Here is a 27,852-nt window from a genome sequence, read left to right as displayed (position 1 = left end):
TAGCTCTTTCTGCCTGCGAGCTATCTGCAGACGTTCGCATTTTGGGAGCAGGGCTGCCGGAGACGCCCGGCACGGACCCCCAAAGCTACGTTGGAAGTTTGAGATGACAAGACAAGCAAGCAGCCCCAGTCTCTGTGCCTCTGTGCGAGCAGTGCCATGGGCAGATGAGGCTGAGCAACAGCTTTCCACGCTAGCTGTTTCTGCCTGCGAGCTATCTACAGATGTTCGCATTTTGGGAGCATGGCTGCCGCAGGGGCCCGGCACGGACCCGCAAAGCTACGTTTGAAGTTTGAGGTGGCAAGACAAGAAAGCAGCCCCAGTCTCTGTGCCTCTGTGCGAGCAGTGCCATGGGCAGATGAGGCTGAGCAACAGCTTTCCAGGCTAGCTCTTTCTGGCTGCGAGCTATCTGCAAACGTTCGCGTTTTGGGAGCAGGGCTGCCGGAGACGCCTGCCACGGACACCCAAATATACGTTGGAAGTTTGATTTGGCAAGACAAGCAAGCAGCCCCAGTCTCTGTGCCTCTGTGCGAGCAGTGCCATGGGCAGATGAGGCTGAGCAACAGCTTTCCAGGCTAGCTCTTTCTGCCTGCGAGCTATCTGCAGACGTTCGCATTTTGGGAGCAGGGTAGCCGGAGGCTCCCGGCACGGACTCTGAAGGCTACGTTTGACATTTGAGGTGGCAAGACAAGCAAGGAGACCCAGTCTCTGTGCCTCTGTGCGAGAAGCTCCATGTGCAGATGAGGCTGAGCAACAGTTTTCAAGGCTAGCACTTTCTGCCTGCGAGCCATCTGCAGACGTTCTCATTTTGGGAGCAGGGCTGCCGCAGGCGCCCGGCACGGACCCCCAAAGCTACGTTGGAAGTTTGAGATGACAAGACAAGCAAGCAGCCCCAGTCTCTGTGCCTCTGTGCGAGCAGTGCCATGGGCAGATGAGGCTTAGCAACAGCTTTCCAGGCTAGCTCTTTCTGTCTGCGAGCTACCTGCAGACGTTCGCATTTTCAGAGCAGGGCTGCCGGAGACGCCCGGCATGAAACCGCAAACATACGTTTGAAGTTTGAGGTGGCAAGACTAGCTAGCACCCCCAGTCTCTGTGCCTCTGTGCGAGCAGTGCCATGGGCAGATGAGGCTGAGCAACAGCTTTCCAGGCTAGCTCTTTCTGCCTGCGAGCTATCTGCAGACGTTCGCATTTTGGGAGCAGGGCTGACGGAGGCGCCCGGCACGGACCCCCAAATATACGTTGGAAGTTTGAGATGACAAGACAAGCAAGCAGCCCCAGTCTCTGTGCCTCTGTGCGAGCAGTGCCATGGGCAGATGAGGCTGAGCAACAGCTTTCCAGGCTAGCTTTTTCTGCCTGCGAGCTACCTGCAGACGTTCGCATTTTCAGAGCAGGGCTGCCGGAGATGCCCGGCATGAAACCTCAAAGTTACGTTTGAAGTTTGAGGTGGCAAGACAAGCAAGCAGCCCCAGTCTCTGTGCCTCTGTGCGAGCAGTGCCATGGGCAGATGAGGCTGAGCAACAGCTTTCAAGGCTAGCTCTTTCTGCCTGCGAGCTATCTGCAGACGTTCGCATTTTGGGAGCAGGGCTGCCGCAGGCGCCCGGCACGGACCCCAAAGCTACGTTGGAAGTTTGAGATGACAAGACAAGCAAGCAGCCCCAGTCTCTGTGCCTCTGTGCGAGCAGTGCCATGGGCAGATGAGGCTGAGCAACAGCTTTCCAGGCTAGCTTTTTCTGCCTGCGAGCTACCTGCAGACGTTCGCATTTTCAGAGCAGAGCTGCCAGAGACGCCCGGCACGGACTTTGAAGGCTACGTTTGAAGTTTGAGGTGGCAAGACAAGTAAGCAGCCCCAGTCTCTGTACCTCTGTGCGAGCAGTGCCATGGGCAGATGAGGCTGAGCAACAGCTTTCCAGGCTAGCTCTTTCTGCCTGCGAGCTATCTGCAGACGTTCGCATTTTGGGAGCACGGCTGCCGCAGGCGTCCGGCACGGACACCCAAAGCTACTTTGGACGTTTGAGATGACAAGACAAGCAAGCAGCCCCAGTCTCTGTGCCTCTGTGCGAGCAGTGCCATGGGCAGATGAGATGAGCAACAGCTTTCCACGCTAGCTCTTTCTGCCTGCGAGCTATCTGCAGATGTTCGCATTTTGGGAGCATGGCTGCCGGAGGCGCCCGGCACGGACCCCCAAAGCTACATTGGAAGTTTGAGATGACAAGACAAGCAAGCAGCCCCAGTCTCTGTGCCTCTGTGCGAGCAGTGTCATGGGCAGATGAGGTTGAGCAACAGCTTTCCAGGCTAGCTCTTTCTGCCTGCGAGCTATATGCAGACGTTCGCATTTTGGGAGCAGGGTAGCCGGAGGCTCCCGGCACGGACTCTGAAGGCTACGTTTGACATTTGAGGTGGCAGGACAAGCAAGGAGACACAGTCTCTGTGCCTCTGTGCGAGAAGCTCCATGTGCAGATGAGGCTGAGCAACAGCTTTCCAGGCTAGCTCTTTCTGCCTGCGAGCTATCTGCAGACGTTCGCATTTTGGGAGCACGGCTGCCAGATGCACCTGGTGCGGACCCCTAAATCTACGTTGGAAGTTTGAGATGACAAGACAAGCAAGCAGCCCCAGTCTCTGTGCCTCTGTGCGAGCAGTGCCATGGGCAGATGAGGCTGAGCAACAGCTTTCCACGCTAGCTCTTTCTGCCTGCGAGCTACCTGCAGACGTTCGCATTTTCAGAGCAGGGCTGCCGGAGACGCCCGGCATGAAACCGCAAACATACGTTTGAAGTTTGAGGTGGCAAGACTAGGTAGCAGCCCCAGTCTCTGTGCCTCTGTGCGAGCAGTGCCATGGGCAGATGAGGCTGAGCAACAGCTTTCCAGGCTAGCTCTTTCTGCCTGCTAGCCATCTGCAGACGTTCTCATTTTGGTAGCAGGGCTGCCGCAGGCGCCCGTCACGGACCCCCAAATATACGTTGGAAGTTTGAGATGACAAGACAAGCAAGCAGCCCCAGTCTCTGTGCCTCTGTGCGAGCAGTGCCATGGGCAGATGAGGCTGAGCAACAGCTTTCCAGGCTAGCTCTTTCTGCCTGCGAGCTACCTGCAGACGTTCGCATTTTCAGAGCAGGGCTGCCGGAGACGCCCGGCATGAAACCGCAAACATACGTTTGAAGTTTGAGGTGGCAAGACAAGCAAGCAGCCCCAGTCTCTGTGCCTCTGTGCGAGCAGTGCCATGTGCAAATGAGGCTGAGCAACAGCTTTCCAGGCTAGCTCTTTCTGCCTGCGAGCTATCTGCAGACGTTCACATTTTTGGAGCAGGGTAGCCGGAGGCTCCCGACACGGACTTTGAAGGCTACGTTTGACATTTGAGGTGGCAAGACAAGCAAGGAGACCCAGTCTCTGTGCCTCTGTGCGAGCAGTGCCATGGGCAGATGAGGCTGAGCAACAGCTTTCCAGGCTAGCTCTTTCTGCCTGCGAGCTATCTGCAGACGTTCGCATTTTGGGAGCAGGGCTGCCGCAGGCGCCCGGCACGGACCCCCAAAGCTACGTTGGAAGTTTGAGATGACAAGACAAGCAAGCAGCCCCAGTCTCTGTGCCTCTGTGCGAGCAGTGCCATGGGCAGATGAGGCTGAGCAACAGCTTTCCACGCTAGCTGTTTCTGCCTGCGAGCTATCTGCAGATGTTCGCATTTTGGGAGCATGGCTGCCGCAGGCGCCCGGCACGGACCCGCAAAGCTACGTTTGAAGTTTGAGGTGGCAAGACAAGCAAGCAGCCCCAGTCTCTGTGCCTCTGTGCGAGCAGTGCCATGGGCAGATGAGGCTGAGCAACAGCTTTCCAGGCTAGCTCTTTCTGGCTGCGAGCTATCTGCAAACGTTCGCGTTTTGGGAGCAGGGCTGCCGGAGACGCCTGCCACGGACACCCAAATATACGTTGGAAGTTTGATTTGGCAAGACAAGCAAGCAGCCCCAGTCTCTGTGCCTCTGTGCGAGCAGTGCCATGGGCAGATGAGGCTGAGCAACAGCTTTCCAGGCTAGGTATTTCTGCCTGCGAGCTATCTGCAGACGTTCGCATTTTGGGAGCAGGGTAGCCGGAGGCTCCCGGCACGGACTCTGAAGGCTACGTTTGACATTTGAGGTGGCAAGACAAGCAAGGAGACCCAGTCTCTGTGCCTCTGTGCGAGCAGTGCCATGTGCAGATGAGGCTGAGCAACAGTTTTCAAGGCTAGCTCTTTCTGCCTGCGAGCCATCTGCAGACGTTCTCATTTTGGGAGCAGGGCTGCCGCAGGCGCCCGGCACGGACCCCCAAAGCTACGTTGGAAGTTTGAGATGACAAGACAAGCAAGCAGCCCCAGTCTCTGTGCCTCTGTGCGAGCAGTGCCATGGGCAGATGAGGCTGAGCAACAGGTTTCCAGGCTAGCTCTTTCTGCCTGCGAGCTACCTGCAGACGTTCGCATTTTCAGAGCAGGGCTGACGGAGACGACCGGCAAGAAACCGCAAACATACGTTGGAAGTTTGAGGTGGCAAGACTAGGTAGCAGCCCCAGTCTCTGTGCCTCTGTGCGAGCAGTGCCATGGGCAGATGAGGCTGAGCAACAGCTTTCCAGGCTAGCTCTTTCTGCCTGCGGGCCATCTGCAGACGTTCTCATTTTGGTAGCAGGGCTGCCGCAGGCGCCCGGCACGGACCCCCAAAGCTACGTTGGAAGTTTGAGATGACAAGACAAGCAAGCAGCCCCAGTCTCTGTGCCTCTGTGCGAGCAGTGCCATGGGCAGATGAGGCTTAGCAACAGCTTTCCACGCTAGCTCTTTCTGCCTGCGAGCTACCTGCAGACGTTCGCATTTTCAGAGCAGGGCTGCCGGAGACGCCCGGCATGAAACCACAAACATACGTTTGAAGTTTGAGGTGGCAAGACTAGCTAGCAGCCCCAGTCTCTGTGTCTCTGTGCGAGCAGTGCCATGGGCAGATGAGGCTGAGCAACAGCTTTCCAGGCTAGCTTTTTCTGCCTGCGAGCTACCTGCAGACTTTCGCATTTTCAGAGCAGAGCTGCCGGAGACGCCCGGCATGAGACCCCAAACATACGTTTGAAGTTTGAGGTGGCAAGACAAGCAAGCAGCCCCAGTCTCTGTGCCTCTGTGCGAGCAGTGCCATGGGCAGATGAGGCTGAGCAACAGCTTTCCAGGCTAGCTCTTTCTGCCTGCGAGCTATCTGCAGACGTTCGCATTTTGGGAGCAGGGTAGCCGGAGGCTCCCGGCACAGACTCTGAAGGCTACGTTTGACATTTGAGGTGGCAAGACAAGCAAGGAGACCCAGTCTCTGTGCCTCTGTGCGAGAAGCTCCATGTGCAGATGAGGCTGAGCAACAGCTTTCAAGGCTAGCTCTTTCTGCCTGCGAGCTATCTGCAGACGTTCGCATTTTGGGAGCACGGCTGCCAGATGCACCTGGTGCGGACCCCTAAAACTACGTTGGAAGTTTGAGGTGGCAAGACTAGGTAGCAGCCCCAGTCTCTGTGCCTCTGTGCGAGCAGTGCCATGGGCAGATGAGGCTGAGCAACAGCTTTCCAGGCTAGCTCTTTCTGCCTGCGAGCCATCTGCAGACGTTCTCATTTTGGGAGCAGGGCTGCCGTAGGCGCCCGGCACGGACCCCCAAAGCTACGTTGGAAGTTTGAGATGACAAGACAAGCAAGCAGCCCCAGTCTCTGTGCCTCTGTGCGAGCAGTGCCATGGGCAGATGAGGCTGAGCAACAGCTTTCCAGGCTAGCTCTTTCTGCCTGCGAGCTACCTGCAGACGTTCGCATTTTCAGAGCAGGGCTGCCGGAGACGCCCGGCATGAAACCGCAAACATACGTTTGAAGTTTGAGGTGGCAAGACAAGCAAGCAGCCCCAGTCTCTGTGCCTCTGTGCGAGCAGTGCCATGGTCAGATGAGGCTGAGCAACAGCTTTCCAGGCTAGCTCTTTCTGCCTGCGAGCTATCTGCAGACGTTCGCATTTTGGGAGCAGGGCTGCCGCAGGCGCCCGGCACGGACCCCCAAACATACGTTTGAAGTTTGAGATGACAAGACAAGCAAGCAGCCCCAGTCTCTGTGCCTCTGTGCGAGCAGTGTCATGGGCAGATGAGGCTGAGCAACAGCTTTCCAGGCTAGCTTTTTCTGCCTGCGAGCTACCTGCAGACGTTCGCATTTTCAGAGCAGAGCTGCCGGAGACGCCCGGCATGAAACCCCAAACATACGTTTGAAGTTTGAGGTGGCAAGACAAGCAAGCAGCCCCAGTCTCTGTGCCTCTGTGCGAGCAGTGCCATGGGCAGATGAGGCTGAGCAACAGCTTTCAAGGCTAGCTCTTTCTGCCTGCGAGCTATTTGCAGACGTTCGCATTTTGGGAGCAGGGCTGCCGCAGGCGCCCGGCACGGACCCCCAAAGCTACGTTGGAAGTTGGAGATGACAAGACAAGCAAGCAGCCCCAGTCTCTGTGCCTCTGTGCGAGCAGTGCCATGGGCAGATGAGGCTGAGCAACAGCTTTCCAGGCTAGCTCTTTCTGCCTGCGAGCTACCTGCAGACGTTCGCATTTTCAGAGCAGGGCTGCCGGAGATGCCCGGCATGAAACCTCAAAGTTACGTTTGAAGTTTGAGGTGGCAAGACAAGCAAGCAGCCCCAGTCTCTGTGCCTCTGTGCGAGCAGTGCCATGGGCAGATGAGGCTGAGCAACAGCTTTCCAGGCTAGCTCTTTCTGCCTGCGAGCTATCAGCAGACGTTCACATTTTTGGAGCAGGGTAGCCGGAGGCTCCCTGCACGGACTTTGAAGCCTACGTTTGACATTTGAGGTGGCAAGACAAGCAAGGAGACCCAGTCTCTGTGCCTCTGTGCGAGCAGTGCCATGGGCAGATGAGGCTGAGCAACAGCTTTCCAGGCTAGCTCTTTCTGCCTGCGAGCCATCTGCAGACGTTCGCATTTTGGGAGAAGGGCTGCCGCAGGCGCCCGGCACGGACCCCCAAAGCTACGTTGGAAGTTGGAGATGACAAGACAAGCAAGCAGCCCCAGTCTCTGTGCCTCTGTGCGAGCAGTGCCATGGGCAGATGAGGCTGAGCAACAGCTTTCCAGGCTAGCTCTTTCTGCCTGCGAGCTATCTGCAGACGTTCGCAATTTTGCAGCAGTGCTGCAGCAGGCGCCCGGCACGGACCCTCAAAGATACGTTGGAAGTTTGAGATGACAAGACAAGCAAGCAGCCCCAGTCTCTGTGCCTCTGTGCGAGCAGTGCCATGGGCAGATGAGGCTGAGCAACAGCTTTCCAGGCTAGCTCTTTCTGCCTGCGAGCTATCTGCAGACGTTCGCATTTTCAGAGCAGGGCTGCCGGAGACGCCCGGCATGAAACCCCAAACATACGTTTGAAGTTTGAGGTGGCAAGACAAGCAAGCAGCCCCAGTCTCTGTGCCTGTGTGCGAGCAGTGCCATGGGCAGATGAGGCTGAGCAACAGCTTTGAAGGCTAGCTCTTTCTGCCTGCGAGCTATCTGCAGACGTTCGCATTTTGGGAGCACGGCTGTCAGATGCACCTGGTGCGGACCCCTAAAGCTACGTTGGAAGTTTGAGGTGGCAAGACTAGCTAGCAGCCCCAGTCTCTGTGCCTCTGTGCGAGCAGTGCCATGTGCAGATGAGGCTGAGCAACAGCTTTCCAGGCTAGCTCTTTCTGCCTGCGAGCTATCTGCAGACGTTCGCATTTTCAGAGTAGGGCTGCTGCAGGCGCCCGGCTCGGACCCCCAAAGCTACGTTGAAAGTTTGAGATGACAAGACAAGCAAGCAGCCCCAGTCTCTGTGCCTCTGTGCGAGCAGTGCCATGGGCAGATGAGGCTGAGCAACAGGTTTCCAGGCTAGCTCTTTCTGCCTGCGAGCTATCTGCAGACGTTCGCATTTTGGGAGCAGGTTAGCCGGAGGCTCCCGGCACGGACTTTGAAGGCTACGTTTGACATTTGAGGTGGCAAGACAAGCAAGGAGACCCAGTCTCTGTGCCTCTGTGTGAGCAGTGCCATGGGCAGATGAGGCTGAGCAACAGCTTTCCAGGCTAGCTCTTTCTGCCTGCGAGCTATCTGCAGACGTTCGCATTTTGGGAGCAGGGTAGCCGGAGGCTCCCGGCACGGACTCTGAAGGCTACGTTTGACATTTTAGGTGGCAGGACAAGTAAGGAGACCCAGTCTCTGTGCCTCTGTGCGAGCAGTGCCATGTGCAGATGAGGCTGAGCAACAGCTTTCCAGGCTAGCTCTTTCTGCCTGCGAGCTACCTGCAGACGTTCGCATTTTCAGAGCAGGGCTGCCGGAGACGCCCGACATGAAACCGCAAACATACGTTGGAAGTTTAAGGTGGCAAGACAAGCAAGCAGCCCCAGTCTCTGTGCCTCTGAGCGAGCAGTGCCATGTGCAGATGAGGCTGAGCAACAGCTTTAAAGGCTAGCTCTTTCTGTCTGCGAGCTATCTGCAGACGTTCGCATTTTGGGAGCACGGCTGCCAGATGCGCCTGGGGCGGACCCCCAAGGCTACGTTGGAAGTTTGAGGTGGCAAGACTAGCTAGCAGCCCCAGTCTCTGTGCCTCTGTGCGAGCAGTGCCATGGGCAGATGAGGCTGAGCAACAGCTTTCCAGGCTAGCTCTTTCTGCCTGCGAGCCATCTGCAGACGTTCGCATTTTGGGAGCAGGGCTGCCGGCGATGCCCAGCATGAAACCTCAAAGTTACGTTTGAAGTTTGAGGTGGCAAGACAAGCAAGCAGCCCCAGTCTCTGTGCCTCTGTGCGAGCAGTGCCATGGGCAGATGAGGCTGAGCAACAGCTTTCCAGGCTAGCTCTTTCTGCCTGCGAGCTATCTGCAGACGTTCACATTTTTGGAGAAGGGTAGCCGGAGGCTCCCGGCACGGACTTTGAAGGCTACGTTTGACATTTGAGGTGGCAAGACAAGCAAGGAGACCCAGTCTCTGTGCCTCTGTGCGAGCAGTGCCATGTGCAGATGAGGCTGAGCAACAGCTTTCCAGGCTAGCTCTTTCTGCCTGCGAGATATCTGCAGACGTTCGCATTTTGGGAGCAGGGCTACCGCAGGCGCCCAGCACGGACACCCAAAGCTACGTTGGAAGTTTGAGATGACAAGACAAGCAAGCAGCCCCAGTCTCTGTGCCTCTGTGCGAGCAGTGCCATGGGCAGATGAGGCTGAGCAACAGCTTTCCAGGCTAGCTTTTTCTGCCTGCGAGCTATCTGCAGACGTTCGCATTTTGGGAGCAGGGCTGCCGCAGGCGCCCGGCACGGACCCCCAAAGCAACGTTGGAAGTTTGAGATGACAAGACAAGCAAGCAGCCCCAGTCTCTGTGCCTCTGTGCGAGCAGTGCCATGGGCAGATGAGGCTGAGCAACAGCTTTCCAGGCTAGCTCTTTCTGCCTGCGAGCTATCTGCAGACGTTCGCATTTTGGGAGCAGGGCTACCGCAGGCGCCTGCCACGGACACCCAAATATACGTTGGAAGTTTGATTTGGCAAGACAAGCAAGCAGCCCCAGTCTCTGTGCCTCTGTGCGAGCAGTGCCATGGGCAGATGAGGCTGAGCAACAGCTTTCCAGGCTAGCTCTTTCTGCCTGCGAGCTATCTGCAGACGTTCACATTTTTGGAGAAGGGTAGCCGGAGGCTCCCGGCACGGACTTTGAAGGCTACGTTTGACATTTGAGGTGGCAAGACAAGCAAGGAGACCCAGTCTCTGTGCCTCTGTGCGAGCAGTGCCATGTGCAGATGAGGCTGAGCAACAGCTTTCCAGGCTAGCTCTTTCTGCCTGCGAGATATCTGCAGACGTTCGCATTTTGGGAGCAGGGCTACCGCAGGCGCCCGGCACGGACCCCCAAAGCTACGTTGGAAGTTTGAGATGACAAGACAAGCAAGCAGCCCCAGTCTCTGTGCCTCTGTGCGAGCAGTGCCATGGGCAGATGAGGCTGAGCAACAGCTTTCCAGGCTAGCTTTTTCTGCCTGCGAGCTATCTGCAGACGTTCGCATTTTGGGAGCAGGGCTGCCGCAGGCGCCCGGCACGGACACCCAAAGCTACGTTGGAAGTTTGAGATGACAAGACAAGCAAGCAGCCCCAGTCTCTGTGCCTCTGTGCGAGCAGTGCCATGGGCAGATGAGGCTGAGCAACAGCTTTCCAGGCTAGCTCTTTCTGCCTGCGAGCTATCTGCAGACGTTCGCATTTTGGGAGCAGGGCTGCCGCAGGCGCCTGCCACGGACACCCAAATATACGTTGGAAGTTTGATTTGGCAAGACAAGCAAGCAGCCCCCGTCTCTGTGCCTCTGTGCGAGCAGTGCCATGGGCAGATGAGGCTGAGCAACAGCTTTCCAGGCTAGCTCTTTCTGCCTGCGAGCTATCTGCAGACGTTCGCATTTTGGGAGCACGGCTGCCAGATGCGCCTGGTGCGGACCCCTAAAGCTACGTTGGAAGTTTGAGGTGGCAAGACTAGCTAGCAGCCCCAGTCTCTGTGCCTCTGTGCGAGCAGTGCCATGGGCAGATGAGGCTGAGCAACAGCTTTCCAGGCTAGCTCTTTCTGCCTGCGAGCTATCTGCAGACGTTCGCATTTTCAGAGTAGGGCTGCCGCAGGCGCCCGGCTCGGACCCCCAAAGATACGTTGGAAGTTTCAGATGACAAGACAAGCAAGCAGCCCCAGTCTCTGTGCCTCTGTGCGAGCAGTGCCATGGGCAGATGAGGCTGAGCAACAGCTTTCCAGGCTAGCTTTTTCTGCCTGCGAGCTACCTGCAGACTTTCGCATTTTCAGAGCAGAGCTGCCGGAGACGCCCGGCATGAAACCCCAAACATACGTTTGAAGTTTGATTTGGCAAGACAAGCAAGCAGCCCCAGTCTCTGTGCCTCTGTGCGAGCAGTGCCATGGGCAGATGAGGCTGAGCAACAGCTTTCCAGGCTAGCTCTTTCTGCCTGCGAGCTATCTGCAGACGTTCGCATTTTGGGAGCAGGGTAGCCGGAGGCTCCCGGCACGGACTTTGAAGGCTACGTTTGACATTTGAGGTGGCAAGACAAGCAAGGAGACCCAGTCTCTGTGCCTCTGTGTGAGCAGTGCCATGGGCAGATGAGGCTGAGCAACAGCTTTCCAGGCTAGCACTTTCTGCCTGCGAGCTATCTGCAGACGTTCGCATTTTGGGAGCATGGCTGCCGCAGGCGCCCGGCACGGACCCCCAAATATACGTTGGAAGTTTGAGATGACAAGACAAGCAAGCAGCCCCAGTCTCTGTGTCTCTGTGTGAGCAGTGCCATGGGCAGATGAGGCTGAGCAACAGCTTTCAAGGCTAGCTCTTTCTGGCTGCGAGCTAACTCCAAACGTTCGCGTTTTGGGAGCAGGGCTGTCGGAGACGCCTGCCACGGACACCCAGATATACGTTGGAAGTTTGATTTGGCAAGACAAGCAAGCAGCCCCAGTCTCTGTGCCTCTGTGCGAGCAGTGCCATGGGCAGATGAGGCTGAGCAACAGCTTTCCAGGCTAGGTATTTCTGCCTGCGAGCTACCTGCAGACGTTCGCATTTTCAGAGCAGGGCTGCCGGAGACGCCCGGCATGAAACCGCAAACATACGTTTGAAGTTTGAGGTGGCAAGACAAGCAAGCAGCCCCAGTCTCTGTGCCTCTGTGCGAGCAGTGCCATGTGCAGATGAGGCTGAGCAACAGCTTTCAAGGCTAGCTCTTTCTGCCTGCGAGCTATCTGCAGACGTTCGCATTTTGGGAGCACGGCTGCCAGATGCGCCTATTGCGGACACCCAAAGCTACGTTGGAAGTTTGAGGTGGCAAGACTAGATAGCAGCCCCAGTCCCTGTGCCTCTGTGCGAGCAGTGCCATGGGCAGATGAGGCTGAGCAACAGCTTTCCAGGCTAGCTCTTTCTGCCTGCGAGCCATCTGCAGACGTTCGCATTTTGGGAGCAGGGCTGATGGAGGCGCCCGACACGGACCCCCAAAGCTACGTTGGAAGTTGAAGATGACAAGACAAGCAAGCAGCCCCAGTCTCTGTGCCTCTGTGCGAGCAGTGCCATGGGCAGATGAGGCTGAGCAACAGCTTTCCAGGCTAGCTCTTTCTGCCTGCGAGCTACCTACAGACGTTCGCATTTTCAGAGCAGGGCTGCCGGCGATGCCCAGCATGAAACCCCAAAGTTACTTTTGAAGTTTGAGGTGGCAAGACAAGCAAGCAGCCCCAGTCTCTGTGCCTCTGTGCGAGCAGTGCCATGGGCAGATGAGGCTGAGCAACAGCTTTCCAGGCTAGCTCTTTCTGCCTGCGATCTATCTGCAGACGTTCGCATTTTGGGAGCAGGGCTACCGCAGGCGCCAGCCACGGACACCCAAATATACGTTGGAAGTTTGATTTGGCAAGACAAGCAAGCAGCCCCAGTCTCTGTGCCTCTGTGCGAGCAGTGCCATGGGCAGATGAGGCTGAGCAACAGCTTTCCAGGCTAGCTCTTTCTGCCTGCGAGCTATCTGCAGACGTTCGCATTTTGGGAGCAGGGTAGCCGGAGGCTCCCGGCACGGACTTTGAAGGCTACGTTTGACATTTGAGTTGGCAAGACAAGCAAGGAGACCCAGTCTCTGTGCCTCTGTGTGAGCAGTGCCATGGGCAGATGAGGCTGAGCAACAGCTTTCCAGGCTAGCACTTTCTGCCTGCGAGCTATCTGCAGACGTTCGCATTTTGGGAGCAAGGCTGCCGCAGGCGCCCGGCACGGAACCCCAAAGATACGTTGGAAGTTTGAGATGACAAGACAAGCAAGCAGCCCCAGTCTCTGTGCCTCTGTGCGAGCAGTGCCATGGGCAGATGAGGCTGAGCAACAGCTTTCAAGGCTAGCTCTTTCTGGCTGCGAGCTATCTCCAAACGTTCGCGTTTTGGGAGCAAGGCTGCCGGAGACGCCTGCCACGGACACCCAAATATACGTTGGAAGTTTGATTTGGCAAGACAAGCAAGCAGCCCCAGTCTCTGTGCCTCTGTGCGAGCAGTGCCATGGGCAGATGAGGCTGAGCAACAGCTTTGCAGGCTAGGTATTTCTGCCTGCGAGCTACCTGCAGACGTTCGCATTTTCAGAGCAGGGCTGCCGGAGACGCCCGGCATGAAACCGCAAACATACGTTTGAAGTTTGAGGTGGCAAGACAAGCAAGCAGCCCCAGTCTCTGTGCCTCTGTGCGAGCAGTGCCATGTGCAGATGAGGCTGAGCAACAGCTTTCAAGGCTAGCTCTTTCTGTCTGCGAGCTATCTGCAGACGTTCGCATTTTGGGAGCACGGCTGCCAGATGCGCCTATTGCGGACACCCAAAGCTACGTTGGAAGTTTGAGGTGGCAAGACTAGATAGTAGCCCCAGTCCCTGTGCCTCTGTGCGAGCAGTGCCATGGGCAGATGAGGCTGAGCAACAGCTTTCCAGGCTAGCTCTTTCTGCCTGCGAGCCATCTGCAGACGTTCGCATTTTGGGAGCAGGGCTGATGGAGGCGCCCGACACGGACCCCCAAAGCTACGTTGGAAGTTGAAGATGACAAGACAAGCAAGCAGCCCCAGTCTCTGTGCCTCTGTGCGAGCAGTGCCATGGGCAGATGAGGCTGAGCAACAGCTTTCCAGGCTAGCTCTTTCTGCCTGCGAGCTACCTACAGACGTTCGCATTTTCAGAGCAGGGCTGCCGGCGATGCCCAGCATGAAACCCCAAAGTTACGTTTGAAGTTTGAGGTGGCAAGACAAGCAAGCAGCCCCAGTCTCTGTGCCTCTGTGCGAGCAGTGCCATGGGCAGATGAGGCTGAGCAACAGCTTTCCAGGCTAGCTCTTTCTGCCTGCGAGCTATCTGCAGACGTTCGCATTTTGGGAGCAGGGCTACCGCAGGCGCCAGCCACGGACACCCAAATATACGTTGGAAGTTTGATTTGGCAAGACAAGCAAGCAGCCCCAGTCTCTGTGCCTCTGTGCGAGCAGTGCCATGGGCAGATGAGGCTGAGCAACAGCTTTCCAGGCTAGCTCTTTCTGCCTGCGAGCTATCTGCAGACGTTCGCATTTTGGGAGCAGGGTAGCCGGAGGCTCCCGGCACGGACTTTGAAGGCTACGTTTGACATTTGAGTTGGCAAGACAAGCAAGGAGACCCAGTCTCTGTGCCTCTGTGTGAGCAGTGCCATGGGCAGATGAGGCTGAGCAACAGCTTTCCAGGCTAGCACTTTCTGCCTGCGAGCTATCTGCAGACGTTCGCATTTTGGGAGCAAGGCTGCCGCAGGCGCCCGGCACGGAACCCCAAAGATACGTTGGAAGTTTGATTTGGCAAGACAAGCAAGCAGCCCCAGTCTCTGTGCCTCTGTGCGAGCAGTGCCATGGGCAGATGAGGCTGAGCAACAGCTTTCCAGGCTAGGTATTTCTGCCTGCGAGCTATCTGCAGACGTTCGCATTTTGGGAGCAGGGTAGCCGGAGGCTCCCGGCACTAACTCTGAAGGTTACGTTTGACACTTGAGGTGGCAAGACAAGCAAGGAGACCCAGTCTCTGTGCCTCTGTGCGAGAAGCTCCATGTGCAGATGAGGCTGAGCAACAGCTTTCCAGGCTAGCTCTTTCTGCCTGCGAGCCATCTGCAGACGTTCGCATTTTGGGAGCAGGGCTGCCGCAGGCGCCGGGCACGGACCCCCAAATATACGTTGGAAGTTCGAGATGACAAGACAAGCAAGCAGCCCCAGTCTCTGTGCCTCTGTGCGAGCAGTGTCATGGGCAGATGAGGCTGAGCAACAGCTTTATACGCTAGCTCTTTCTGCCTGCGAGCTACCTGCAGACGTTCGCATTTTCAGAGCAGGGCTGCCGAAGACGCCCGGCATGAAACCCCAAACATACGTTTGAAGTTTGAGGTGGCAAGACAAGCAAGCAGCCCCAGTCTCTGTGCCTCTGTGCGAGCAGTGCCATGTGCAGATGAGGCTGAGCAACAGCTTTCCAGGCTAGCTCTTTCTGCCTGCGAGCTATCTGCAGACGTTCGCATTTTCAGAGTAGGGCTGCTGCAGGCGCCCGGCTCGGACCCCCAAAGCTACGTTGGAAGTTTGAGATGACAAGACAAGCAAGCAGCCCCAGTCTCTGTGCCTCTGTGCGAGCAGTGCCATGGGCAGATGAGGCTGAGCAACAGCTTTCCAGGCTAGCTCTTTCTGCCTGCGAGCTATCTGCAGACGTTCGCATTTTGGGAGCAGGTTAGCCGGAGGCTCCCGGCACGGACTTTGAAGGCTACGTTTGACATTTGAGGTGGCAAGACAAGCAAGGAGACCCAGTCTCTGTGCCTCTGTGTGAGCAGTGCCATGGGCAGATGAGGCTGAGCAACAGCTTTCCAGGCTAGCTCTTTCTGCCTGCGAGCTATCTGCAGACGTTCGCATTTTGGGAGCAGGGTAGCCGGAGGCTCCCGGCACGGACTCTGAAGGCTACGTTTGACATTTTAGGTGGCAGGACAAGTAAGGAGACCCAGTCTCTGTGCCTCTGTGCGAGCAGTGCCATGTGCAGATGAGGCTGAGCAACAGCTTTCCAGGCTAGCTCTTTCTGCCTGCGAGCTACCTGCAGACGTTCGCATTTTCAGAGCAGGGCTGCCGGAGACGCCCGACATGAAACCGCAAACATACGTTGGAAGTTTAAGGTGGCAAGACAAGCAAGCAGCCCCAGTCTCTGTGCCTCTGAGCGAGCAGTGCCATGTGCAGATGAGGCTGAGCAACAGCTTTCCAGGCTAGCTCTTTCTGCCTGCGAGCCATCTGCAGACGTTCGCATTTTGGGAGCAGGGCTGCCGGCGATGCCCAGCATGAAACCCCAAAGTTACGTTTGAAGTTTGAGGTGGCAAGACAAGCAAGCAGCCCCAGTCTCTGTGCCTCTGTGCGAGCAGTGCCATGGGCAGATGAGGCTGAGCAACAGCTTTCCAGGCTAGCTCTTTCTGCCTGCGAGCTATCTGCAGACGTTCACATTTTTGGAGAAGGGTAGCCGGAGGCTCCCGGCACGGACTTTGAAGGCTACGTTTGACATTTGAGGTGGCAAGACAAGCAAGGAGACCCAGTCTCTGTGCCTCTGTGCGAGCAGTGCCATGTGCAGATGAGGCTGAGCAACAGCTTTCCAGGCTAGCTCTTTCTGCCTGCGAGATATCTGCAGACGTTCGCATTTTGGGAGCAGGGCTACCGCAGGCGCCCAGCACGGACACCCAAAGCTACGTTGGAAGTTTGAGATGACAAGACAAGCAAGCAGCCCCAGTCTCTGTGCCTCTGTGCGAGCAGTGCCATGGGCAGATGAGGCTGAGCAACAGCTTTCCAGGCTAGCTTTTTCTGCCTGCGAGCTATCTGCAGACGTTCGCATTTTGGGAGCAGGGCTGCCGCAGGCGCCCGGCACGGACCCCCAAAGCAACGTTGGAAGTTTGAGATGACAAGACAAGCAAGCAGCCCCAGTCTCTGTGCCTCTGTGCGAGCAGTGCCATGGGCAGATGAGGCTGAGCAACAGCTTTCCAGGCTAGCTCTTTCTGCCTGCGAGCTATCTGCAGACGTTCGCATTTTGGGAGCAGGGCTACCGCAGGCGCCTGCCACGGACACCCAAATATACGTTGGAAGTTTGATTTGGCAAGACAAGCAAGCAGCCCCAGTCTCTGTGCCTCTGTGCGAGCAGTGCCATGGGCAGATGAGGCTGAGCAACAGCTTTCCAGGCTAGCTCTTTCTGCCTGCGAGCTATCTGCAGACGTTCACATTTTTGGAGAAGGGTAGCCGGAGGCTCCCGGCACGGACTTTGAAGGCTACGTTTGACATTTGAGGTGGCAAGACAAGCAAGGAGACCCAGTCTCTGTGCCTCTGTGCGAGCAGTGCCATGTGCAGATGAGGCTGAGCAACAGCTTTCCAGGCTAGCTCTTTCTGCCTGCGAGATATCTGCAGACGTTCGCATTTTGGGAGCAGGGCTACCGCAGGCGCCCGGCACGGACCCCCAAAGCTACGTTGGAAGTTTGAGATGACAAGACAAGCAAGCAGCCCCAGTCTCTGTGCCTCTGTGCGAGCAGTGCCATGGGCAGATGAGGCTGAGCAACAGCTTTCCAGGCTAGCTTTTTCTGCCTGCGAGCTATCTGCAGACGTTCGCATTATGGGAGCAGGGCTGCCGCAGGCGCCCGGCACGGACACCCAAAGCTACGTTGGAAGTTTGAGATGACAAGACAAGCAAGCAGCCCCAGTCTCTGTGCCTCTGTGCGAGCAGTGCCATGGGCAGATGAGGCTGAGCAACAGCTTTCCAGGCTAGCTCTTTCTGCCTGCGAGCTATCTGCAGACGTTCGCATTTTGGGAGCAGGGCTGCCGCAGGCGCCTGCCACGGACACCCAAATATACGTTGGAAGTTTGATTTGGCAAGACAAGCAAGCAGCCCCCGTCTCTGTGCCTCTGTGCGAGCAGTGCCATGGGCAGATGAGGCTGAGCAACAGCTTTCCAGGCTAGCTCTTTCTGCCTGCGAGCTATCTGCAGACGTTCGCATTTTGGGAGCACGGCTGCCAGATGCGCCTGGTGCGGACCCCTAAAGCTACGTTGGAAGTTTGAGGTGGCAAGACTAGCTAGCAGCCCCAGTCTCTGTGCCTCTGTGCGAGCAGTGCCATGGGCAGATGAGGCTGAGCAACAGCTTTCCAGGCTAGCTCTTTCTGCCTGCGAGCTATCTGCAGACGTTCGCATTTTCAGAGTAGGGCTGCCGCAGGCGCCCGGCTCGGACCCCCAAAGATACGTTGGAAGTTTCAGATGACAAGACAAGCAAGCAGCCCCAGTCTCTGTGCCTCTGTGCGAGCAGTGCCATGGGCAGATGAGGCTGAGCAACAGCTTTCCAGGCTAGCTCTTTCTGCCTGCGAGCTACCTACAGACGTTCGCATTTTCAGAGCAGAGCTGCCGGAGACGCCCGGCATGAAACCCCAAACATACGTTTGAAGTTTGATTTGGCAAGACAAGCAAGCAGCCCCAGTCTCTGTGCCTCTGTGCGAGCAGTGCCATGGGCAGATGAGGCTGAGCAACAGCTTTCCAGGCTAGCTCTTTCTGCCTGCGAGCTATCTGCAGACGTTCGCATTTTGGGAGCAGGGTAGCCGGAGGCTCCCGGCACGGACTTTGAAGGCTACGTTTGACATTTGAGGTGGCAAGACAAGCAAGGAGACCCAGTCTCTGTGCCTCTGTGTGAGCAGTGCCATGGGCAGATGAGGCTGAGCAACAGCTTTCCAGGCTAGCACTTTCTGCCTGCGAGCTATCTGCAGACGTTCGCATTTTGGGAGCATGGCTGCCGCAGGCGCCCGGCACGGACCCCCAAATATACGTTGGAAGTTTGAGATGACAAGACAAGCAAGCAGCCCCAGTCTCTGTGTCTCTGTGCGAGCAGTGCCATGGGCAGATGAGGCTGAGCAACAGCTTTCAAGGCTAGCTCTTTCTGGCTGCGAGCTAACTCCAAACGTTCGCGTTTTGGGAGCAGGGCTGTCGGAGACGCCTGCCACGGACACCCAGATATACGTTGGAAGTTTGATTTGGCAAGACAAGCAAGCAGCCCCAGTCTCTGTGCCTCTGTGCGAGCAGTGCCATGGGCAGATGAGGCTGAGCAACAGCTTTCCAGGCTAGGTATTTCTGCCTGCGAGCTACCTGCAGACGTTCGCATTTTCAGAGCAGGGCTGCCGGAGACGCCCGGCATGAAACCGCAAACATACGTTTGAAGTTTGAGGTGGCAAGACAAGCAAGCAGCCCCAGTCTCTGTGCCTCTGTGCGAGCAGTGCCATGTGCAGATGAGGCTGAGCAACAGCTTTCAAGGCTAGCTCTTTCTGCCTGCGAGCTATCTGCAGACGTTCGCATTTTGGGAGCACGGCTGCCAGATGCGCCTATTGCGGACACCCAAAGCTACGTTGGAAGTTTGAGGTGGCAAGACTAGATAGCAGCCCCAGTCCCTGTGCCTCTGTGCGAGCAGTGCCATGGGCAGATGAGGCTGAGCAACAGCTTTCCAGGCTAGCTCTTTCTGCCTGCGAGCCATCTGCAGACGTTCGCATTTTGGGAGCAGGGCTGATGGAGGCGCCCGACACGGACCCCCAAAGCTACGTTGGAAGTTGAAGATGACAAGACAAGCAAGCAGCCCCAGTCTCTGTGCCTCTGTGCGAGCAGTGCCATGGGCAGATGAGGCTGAGCAACAGCTTTCCAGGCTAGCTCTTTCTGCCTGCGAGCTACCTACAGACGTTCGCATTTTCAGAGCAGGGCTGCCGGCGATGCCCAGCATGAAACCCCAAAGTTACTTTTGAAGTTTGAGGTGGCAAGACAAGCAAGCAGCCCCAGTCTCTGTGCCTCTGTGCGAGCAGTGCCATGGGCAGATGAGGCTGAGCAACAGCTTTCCAGGCTAGCTCTTTCTGCCTGCGATCTATCTGCAGACGTTCGCATTTTGGGAGCAGGGCTACCGCAGGCGCCAGCCACGGACAACCAAATATACGTTGGAAGTTTGATTTGGCAAGACAAGCAAGCAGCCCCAGTCTCTGTGCCTCTGTGCGAGCAGTGCCATGGGCAGATGAGGCTGAGCAACAGCTTTCCAGGCTAGCTCTTTCTGCCTGCGAGCTATCTGCAGACGTTCGCATTTTGGGAGCAGGGTAGCCGGAGGCTCCCGGCACGGACTTTGAAGGCTACGTTTGACATTTGAGTTGGCAAGACAAGCAAGGAGACCCAGTCTCTGTGCCTCTGTGTGAGCAGTGCCATGGGCAGATGAGGATGAGCAACAGCTTTCCAGGCTAGCACTTTCTGCCTGCGAGCTATCTGCAGACGTTCGCATTTTGGGAGCAAGGCTGCCGCAGGCGCCCGGCACGGAACCCCAAAGATACGTTGGAAGTTTGAGATGACAAGACAAGCAAGCAGCCCCAGTCTCTGTGCCTCTGTGCGAGCAGTGCCATGGGCAGATGAGGCTGAGCAACAGCTTTCAAGGCTAGCTCTTTCTGGCTGCGAGCTATCTCCAAACGTTCGCGTTTTGGGAGCAAGGCTGCCGGAGACGCCTGCCACGGACACCCAAATATACGTTGGAAGTTTGATTTGGCAAGACAAGCAAGCAGCCCCAGTCTCTGTGCCTCTGTGCGAGCAGTGCCATGGGCAGGTGAGGCTGAGCAACAGCTTTGCAGGCTAGGTATTTCTGCCTGCGAGCTACCTGCAGACGTTCGCATTTTCAGAGCAGGGCTGCCGGAGACGCCCGGCATGAAACCGCAAACATACGTTTGAAGTTTGAGGTGGCAAGACAAGCAAGCAGCCCCAGTCTCTGTGCCTCTGTGCGAGCAGTGCCATGTGCAGATGAGGCTGAGCAACAGCTTTCAAGGCTAGCTCTTTCTGTCTGCGAGCTATCTGCAGACGTTCGCATTTTGGGAGCACGGCTGCCAGATGCGCCTATTGCGGACACCCAAAGCTACGTTGGAAGTTTGAGGTGGCAAGACTAGATAGCAGCCCCAGTCCCTGTGCCTCTGTGCGAGCAGTGCCATGGGCAGATGAGGCTGAGCAACAGCTTTCCAGGCTAGCTCTTTCTGCCTGCGAGCCATCTGCAGACGTTCGCATTTTGGGAGCAGGGCTGATGGAGGCGCCCGACACGGACCCCCAAAGCTACGTTGGAAGTTGAAGATGACAAGACAAGCAAGCAGCCCCAGTCTCTGTGCCTCTGTGCGAGCAGTGCCATGGGCAGATGAGGCTGAGCAACAGCTTTCCAGGCTAGCTCTTTCTGCCTGCGAGCTACCTACAGACGTTCGCATTTTCAGAGCAGGGCTGCCGGCGATGCCCAGCATGAAACCCCAAAGTTACGTTTGAAGTTTGAGGTGGCAAGACAAGCAAGCAGCCCCAGTCTCTGTGCCTCTGTGCGAGCAGTGCCATGGGCAGATGAGGCTGAGCAACAGCTTTCCAGGCTAGCTCTTTCTGCCTGCGAGCTATCTGCAGACGTTCGCATTTTGGGAGCAGGGCTACCGCAGGCGCCAGCCACGGACACCCAAATATACGTTGGAAGTTTGATTTGGCAAGACAAGCAAGCAGCCCCAGTCTCTGTGCCTCTGTGCGAGCAGTGCCATGGGCAGATGAGGCTGAGCAACAGCTTTCCAGGCTAGCTCTTTCTGCCTGCGAGCTATCTGCAGACGTTCGCATTTTGGGAGCAGGGTAGCCGGAGGCTCCCGGCACGGACTTTGAAGGCTACGTTTGACATTTGAGTTGGCAAGACAAGCAAGGAGACCCAGTCTCTGTGCCTCTGTGTGAGCAGTGCCATGGGCAGATGAGGCTGAGCAACAGCTTTCCAGGCTAGCACTTTCTGCCTGCGAGCTATCTGCAGACGTTCGCATTTTGGGAGCAAGGCTGCCGCAGGCGCCCGGCACGGAACCCCAAAGATACGTTGGAAGTTTGAGATGACAAGACAAGCAAGCAGCCCCAGTCTCTGTGCCTCTGTGCGAGCAGTGCCATGGGCAGATGAGGCTGAGCAACAGCTTTCAAGGCTAGCTCTTTCTGGCTGCGAGCTATCTCCAAACGTTCGCGTTTTGGGAGCAAGGCTGCCGGAGACGCCTGCCACGGACACCCAAATATACGTTGGAAGTTTGATTTGGCAAGACAAGCAAGCAGCCCCAGTCTCTGTGCCTCTGTGCGAGCAGTGCCATGGGCAGATGAGGCTGAGCAACAGCTTTCCAGGCTAGGTATTTCTGCCTGCGAGCTATCTGCAGACGTTCGCATTTTGGGAGCAGGGTAGCCGGAGGCTCCCGGCACTAACTCTGAAGGTTACGTTTGACACTTGAGGTGGCAAGACAAGCAAGGAGACCCAGTCTCTGTGCCTCTGTGCGAGAAGCTCCATGTGCAGATGAGGCTGAGCAACAGCTTTCCAGGCTAGCTCTTTCTGCCTGCGAGCCATCTGCAGACGTTCGCATTTTGGGAGCAGGGCTGCCGCAGGCGCCGGGCACGGACCCCCAAATATACGTTGGAAGTTCGAGATGACAAGACAAGCAAGCAGCCCCAGTCTCTGTGCCTCTGTGCGAGCAGTGTCATGGGCAGATGAGGCTGAGCAACAGCTTTATACGCTAGCTCTTTCTGCCTGCGAGCTACCTGCAGACGTTCGCATTTTCAGAGCAGGGCTGCCGAAGACGCCCGGCATGAAACCCCAAACATACGTTTGAAGTTTGAGGTGGCAAGACAAGCAAGCAGCCCCAGTCTCTGTGCCTCTGTGCGAGCAGTGCCATGTGCAGATGAGGCTGAGCAACAGCTTTCAAGGCTAGCTCTTTCTGTCTGCGAGCTATCTGCAGACGTTCGCATTTTGGGAGCACGGCTGCCAGATGCGCCTGGTGCGGACCCCCAAAGCTACGTTTGAAGTTTGAGGTGGCAAGAGTAGCTAGCAGCCCCAGTCCCTGTGCCTCTGTGCGAGCAGTGCCATGGGCAGATGAGGCTGAGCAACAGCTTTCCAGGCTAGCTCTTTCTGCCTGCGAGCTATTTGCAGACGTTCGCATTTTGGGAGCAGGGCTGACGGAGGCGCCCGGCACGGACCCCCAAAGCTACGTTGGAAGTTGGAGATGACAAGACAAGCAAGCAGCCCCAGTCTCTGTGCCTCTGTGCGAGCAGTGCCATGGGCAGATGAGGCTGAGCAACAGCTTTCCAGGCTAGCTCTTTCTGCCTGCGAGCTACCTGCAGACGTTCGCATTTTAAGAGCAGGGCTGCCGGCGATGCCCAGCATGAAACCCCAAAGTTACGTTTGAAGTTTGAGGTGGCAAGACAAGCAAGCAGCCCCATTCTCTGTGCCTCTGTGCGAGCAGTGCCATGGGCAGATGAGGCTGAGCAACAGCTTTCCAGGCTAGCTCTTTCTGCCTGCGAGCTATCTGCAGACGTTCACATTTTTGGAGAAGGGTAGCCGGAGGCTCCTGGCACGGACTTTGAAGGCTACGTTTGACATTTGAGGTGGCAAGACAAGCAAGGAGACACAGTCTCTGTGCCTCTGTGCGAGCAGTGCCATGGGCAGATGAGGCTGAGCAACAGCTTTCCAGGCTAGCTCTTTCTGCCTGCGAGATATCTGCAGACGTTCGCATTTTGGGAGCAGGGCTACCGCAGGCGCCCGGCACGGACCCCCAAAGCTACGTTGGAAGTTTGAGATGACAAGACAAGCAAGCAGCCCCAGTCTCTGTGCCTCTGTGCGAGCAGTGCCATGGGCAGATGAGGCTGAGCAACAGCTTTCCAGGCTAGTTCTTTCTGCCTGCGAGCTATCTGCAGACGTTCGCATTTTGGGAGGAGGGCTACCGCAGGCGCCCGGCACGGACCCCCAAAGCTACGTTGGAAGTTTGAGATGACAAGACAAGCAAGCAGCCCCAGTCTCTGTGCCTCTGTGCGAGCAGTGCCATGGGCAGATGAGGCTGAGCAACAGCTTTCCAGGCTAGCTTTTTCTGCCTGCGAGCTATCTGCAGACGTTCGCATTTTCAGAGCAGGGCTGCCGCAGGCGCCTGCCACGGACACCCAAATATACGTTGGAAGTTTGATTTGGCAAGACAAGCAAGCAGCCCCAGTCTCTGTGCCTCTGTGCGAGCAGTGCCATGGGCAGATGAGGCTGAGCAACAGCTTTCCAGGCTAGCTCTTTCTGCCTGCGAGCTATCTGCAGACGTTCGCATTTTGGGAGCAGGGTAGCCGGAGGCTCCCGGCACGGACTCTGAAGGCTACGTTTGACATTTGAGGTGGCAAGACAAGAAAGCAGCCCCAGTCTCTGTGCCTCTGTGCGAGCAGTGCCATGTGCAAATGAGGCTGAGCAACAGCTTTCAAGGCTAGCTCTTTCTGCCTGCGAGCTATCTGCAGACGTTCGCATTTTGGGAGCACGGCTGCCAGATGCGCCTGGTGCGGACCCCTAAAGCTACGTTGGAAGTTTGAGGTGGCAAGACTAGCTAGCAGCCCCAGTCTCTGTGCCTCTGTGCGAGCAGTGCCATGGGCAGATGAGGCTGAGCAACAGCTTTCCAGGCTAGCTCTTTCTGCCTGCGAGCTATCTGCAGACGTTCGCATTTTGGGAGTAGGGCTGCCGCAGGTGCCCGGCTCGGACCCCCAAAGCTACGTTGGAAGTTTGAGATGACAAGACAAGCAAGCAGCCCCAGTCTCTGTGCCTCTGTGCGAGCAGTGCCATGGGCAGATGAGGCTGAGCAACAGCTTTCCAGGCTAGCTCTTTATGCCTGCGAGCTACCTGCAGACGTTCGCATTTTCAGAGCAGAGCTGCCGGAGACGCCCTGCATGAAACCCCAAACATACGTTTGAAGTTTGATTTGGCAAGACAAGCAAGCAGCCCCAGTCTCTGTGCCTCTGTGCGAGCAGTGCCATGGGCAGATGAGGCTGAGCAACAGCTTTCCAGGCTAGCTCTTTCTGCCTGCGAGCTATCTGCAGACGTTCGCATTTTGGGAGCAGGGTAGCCGGAGGCTCCCGGCACGGACTTTGAAGGCTACGTTTGACATTTGAGGTGGCAAGACAAGCAAGGAGACCCAGTCTCTGTGCCTGTGTGAGCAGTGCCATGGGCAGATGAGGCTGAGCAACAGCTTTCCAGGCTAGCTCTTTCTGCCTGCGAGCTATCTGTAGACGTTCGCATTTTCAGAGCAGGGCTGCCGGCGATGCCCAGCATGAAACCCCAAAGTTACGTTTGAAATTTGAGGTGGCAAGACAAGCAAGCAGCCCCATTCTCTGTGCCTCTGTGCGAGCAGTGCCATGGGCAGATGAGGCTGAGCAACAGCTTTCCAGGCTAGCTCTTTCTGCCTGCGAGCTATCTGCAGACGTTCACATTTTTGGAGAAGGGTAGCCGGAGGCTCCTGGCACGGACTTTGAAGGCTACGTTTGACATTTGAGGTGGCAAGACAAGCAAGGAGACACAGTCTCTGTGCCTCTGTGCGATCAGTGCCATGGGCAGATGAGGCTGAGCAACAGCTTTCCAGGCTAGCTCTTTCTGCCTGCGAGATATCTGCAGACGTTCGCATTTTGGGAGCAGGGCTACCGCAGGCGCCCGGCACGGACCCCCAAAGCTACGTTGGAAGTTTGAGATGACAAGACAAGCAAGCAGCCCCAGTCTCTGTGCCTCTGTGCGAGCAGTGCCATGGGCAGATGAGGCTGAGCAACAGCTTTCCAGGCTAGTTCTTTCTGCCTGCGAGCTATCTGCAGACGTTCGCATTTTGGGAGGAGGGCTACCGCAGGCGCCCGGCACGGACCCCCAAAGCTACGTTGGAAGTTTGAGATGACAAGACAAGCAAGCAGCCCCAGTCTCTGTGCCTCTGTGCGAGCAGTGCCATGGGCAGATGAGGCTGAGCAACAGCTTTCCAGGCTAGCTTTTTCTGCCTGCGAGCTATCTGCAGACGTTCGCATTTTCAGAGCAGGGCTGCCGCAGGCGCCTGCCACGGACACCCAAATATACGTTGGAAGTTTGATTTGGCAAGACAAGCAAGCAGCCCCAGTCTCTGTGCCTCTGTGCGAGCAGTGCCATGGGCAGATGAGGCTGAGCAACAGCTTTCCAGGCTAGCTCTTTCTGCCTGCGAGCTATCTGCAGACGTTCGCATTTTGGGAGCAGGGTAGCCGGAGGCTCCCGGCACGGACTCTGAAGGCTACGTTTGACATTTGAGGTGGCAAGACAAGAAAGCAGCCCCAGTCTCTGTGCCTCTGTGCGAGCAGTGCCATGTGCAAATGAGGCTGAGCAACAGCTTTCAAGGCTAGCTCTTTCTGCCTGCGAGCTATCTGCAGACGTTCGCATTTTGGGAGCACGGCTGCCAGATGCGCCTGGTGCGGACCCCTAAAGCTACGTTGGAAGTTTGAGGTGGCAAGACTAGCTAGCAGCCCCAGTCTCTGTGCCTCTGTGCGAGCAGTGCCATGGGCAGATGAGGCTGAGCAACAGCTTTCCAGGCTAGCTCTTTCTGCCTGCGAGCTATCTGCAGACGTTCGCATTTTGGGAGTAGGGCTGCCGCAGGTGCCCGGCTCGGACCCCCAAAGCTACGTTGGAAGTTTGAGATGACAAGACAAGCAAGCAGCCCCAGTCTCTGTGCCTCTGTGCGAGCAGTGCCATGGGCAGATGAGGCTGAGCAACAGCTTTCCAGGCTAGCTCTTTATGCCTGCGAGCTACCTGCAGACGTTCGCATTTTCAGAGCAGAGCTGCCGGAGACGCCCTGCATGAAACCCCAAACATACGTTTGAAGTTTGATTTGGCAAGACAAGCAAGCAGCCCCAGTCTCTGTGCCTCTGTGCGAGCAGTGCCATGGGCAGATGAGGCTGAGCAACAGCTTTCCAGGCTAGCTCTTTCTGCCTGCGAGCTATCTGCAGACGTTCGCATTTTGGGAGCAGGGTAGCCGGAGGCTCCCGGCACGGACTTTGAAGGCTACGTTTGACATTTGAGGTGGCAAGACAAGCAAGGAGACCCAGTCTCTGTGCCTGTGTGAGCAGTGCCATGGGCAGATGAGGCTGAGCAACAGGTTTCCAGGCTAGCTCTTTCTGCCTGCGAGCTATCTGCAGACGTTCGCATTTTGGGAGCATGGGTGCCGCAGGCGCCCGGCACGGACCCCCAAAGCTACGTTGGAAGTTTGAGATGACAAGACAGGCAAGCAGCCCCAGTCTCTGTGCCTCTGTGCGAGCAGTGCCATGGGCAGATGAGGCTGAGCAACAGCTTTCCAGGCTAGCTCTTTCTGGCTGCGAGCTATCTCCAAACGTTCGCGTTGTGGGAGCAGGGCTGCCGGAGACGCCTGCCACGGACACCCAAATATACGTTGGAAGTTTGATTTGGCAAGACAAGCAAGCAGCCCCAGTCTCTGTGCCTCTGTGCGAGCAGTGCCATGGGCAGATGAGGCTGAGCAACAGCGTTCCAGGCTAGGTATTTCTGCCTGCGAGCTATCTGCAGACGTTCACATTTTGGGAGCAGGGTAGCCGGTGGCTCCCGGCACGGACTCTGAAGGCTACGTTTGAAGTTTGAGGTGGCAAGACAAGCAAGGAGACCCAGTCTCTGTGCCTCTGTGCGAGAAGCTCCATGTGCAGATGAGGCTGAGCAACAGCTTTCAAGGCTAGCTCTTTCTGCCTGCGAGCTATTTGCAGACGTTCGCATTTTGGGAGCAGGGCTGACGGAGGCGCCCGGCACGGACCCCCAAAGCTACGTTGGAAGTTGGAGATGACAAGACAAGCAAGCAGCCCCAGTCTCTGTGCCTCTGTGCGAGCAGTGCCATGGGCAGATGAGGCTGAGCAACAGCTTTCCAGGCTAGCTCTTTCTGCCTGCGAGCTACTTGCAGACGTTCGCATTTTCAGAGCAGGGCTGCCGGCGATGCCCAGCATGAAACCCCAAAGTTACGTTTGAAGTTTGAGGTGGCAAGACAAGCAAGCAGCCCCAGTCTCTGTGCCTCTGTGCGAGCAGTGCCATGGGCAGATGAGGCTGAGCAACAGCTTTCCAGGCTAGCTTTTTCTGCCTGCGAGCTATCTGCAGACGTTCACATTTTTGGAGCAGGGTAGCCGGAGGCTCCCGGCACGGACTTTGAAGGCTACATTTGACATTTGAGGTGGCAAGACAAGCAAGGAGACCCAGTCTCTGTGCCTCTGTGCGAGCAGTGCCATGGGCAGATGAGGCTGAGCAACAGCTTTCCAGGCTAGCTCTTTCTGCCTGCGAGATATCTGCAGACGTTCGCATTTTGGAAGCAGGGCTACCGCAGGCGCCCGGCACGGACCCCCAAAGCTACGTTGGAAGTTTGAGATGACAAGACAAGCAAGCAGCCCCAGTCTCTGTGCCTCTGTGCGAGCAGTGCCATGGGCAGATGAGGCTGAGCAACAGCTTTCCAGGCTAGCTTTTTCTGCCTGCGAGCTATCTGCAGACGTTCGCATTTTGGGAGCAGGGCTGCCGCAGGCGCCCGGCACGGACCCCCAAAGCTACGTTGGAAGTTTGAGGTGACAAGACAAGCAAGCAGCCCCAGTCTCTGTGCCTCTATGCGAGCAGTGCCATGGGCA

The sequence above is a fragment of the Opisthocomus hoazin genome, chromosome 6 (assembly GCF_030867145.1).
Source record: "Opisthocomus hoazin isolate bOpiHoa1 chromosome 6, bOpiHoa1.hap1, whole genome shotgun sequence".
NCBI classification, from domain to species: Eukaryota; Metazoa; Chordata; class Aves; order Opisthocomiformes; family Opisthocomidae; genus Opisthocomus; species Opisthocomus hoazin.
The sequence above is the reverse complement of the archived record's forward strand: the minus strand, read 5'-3'. Positions refer to the sequence as shown.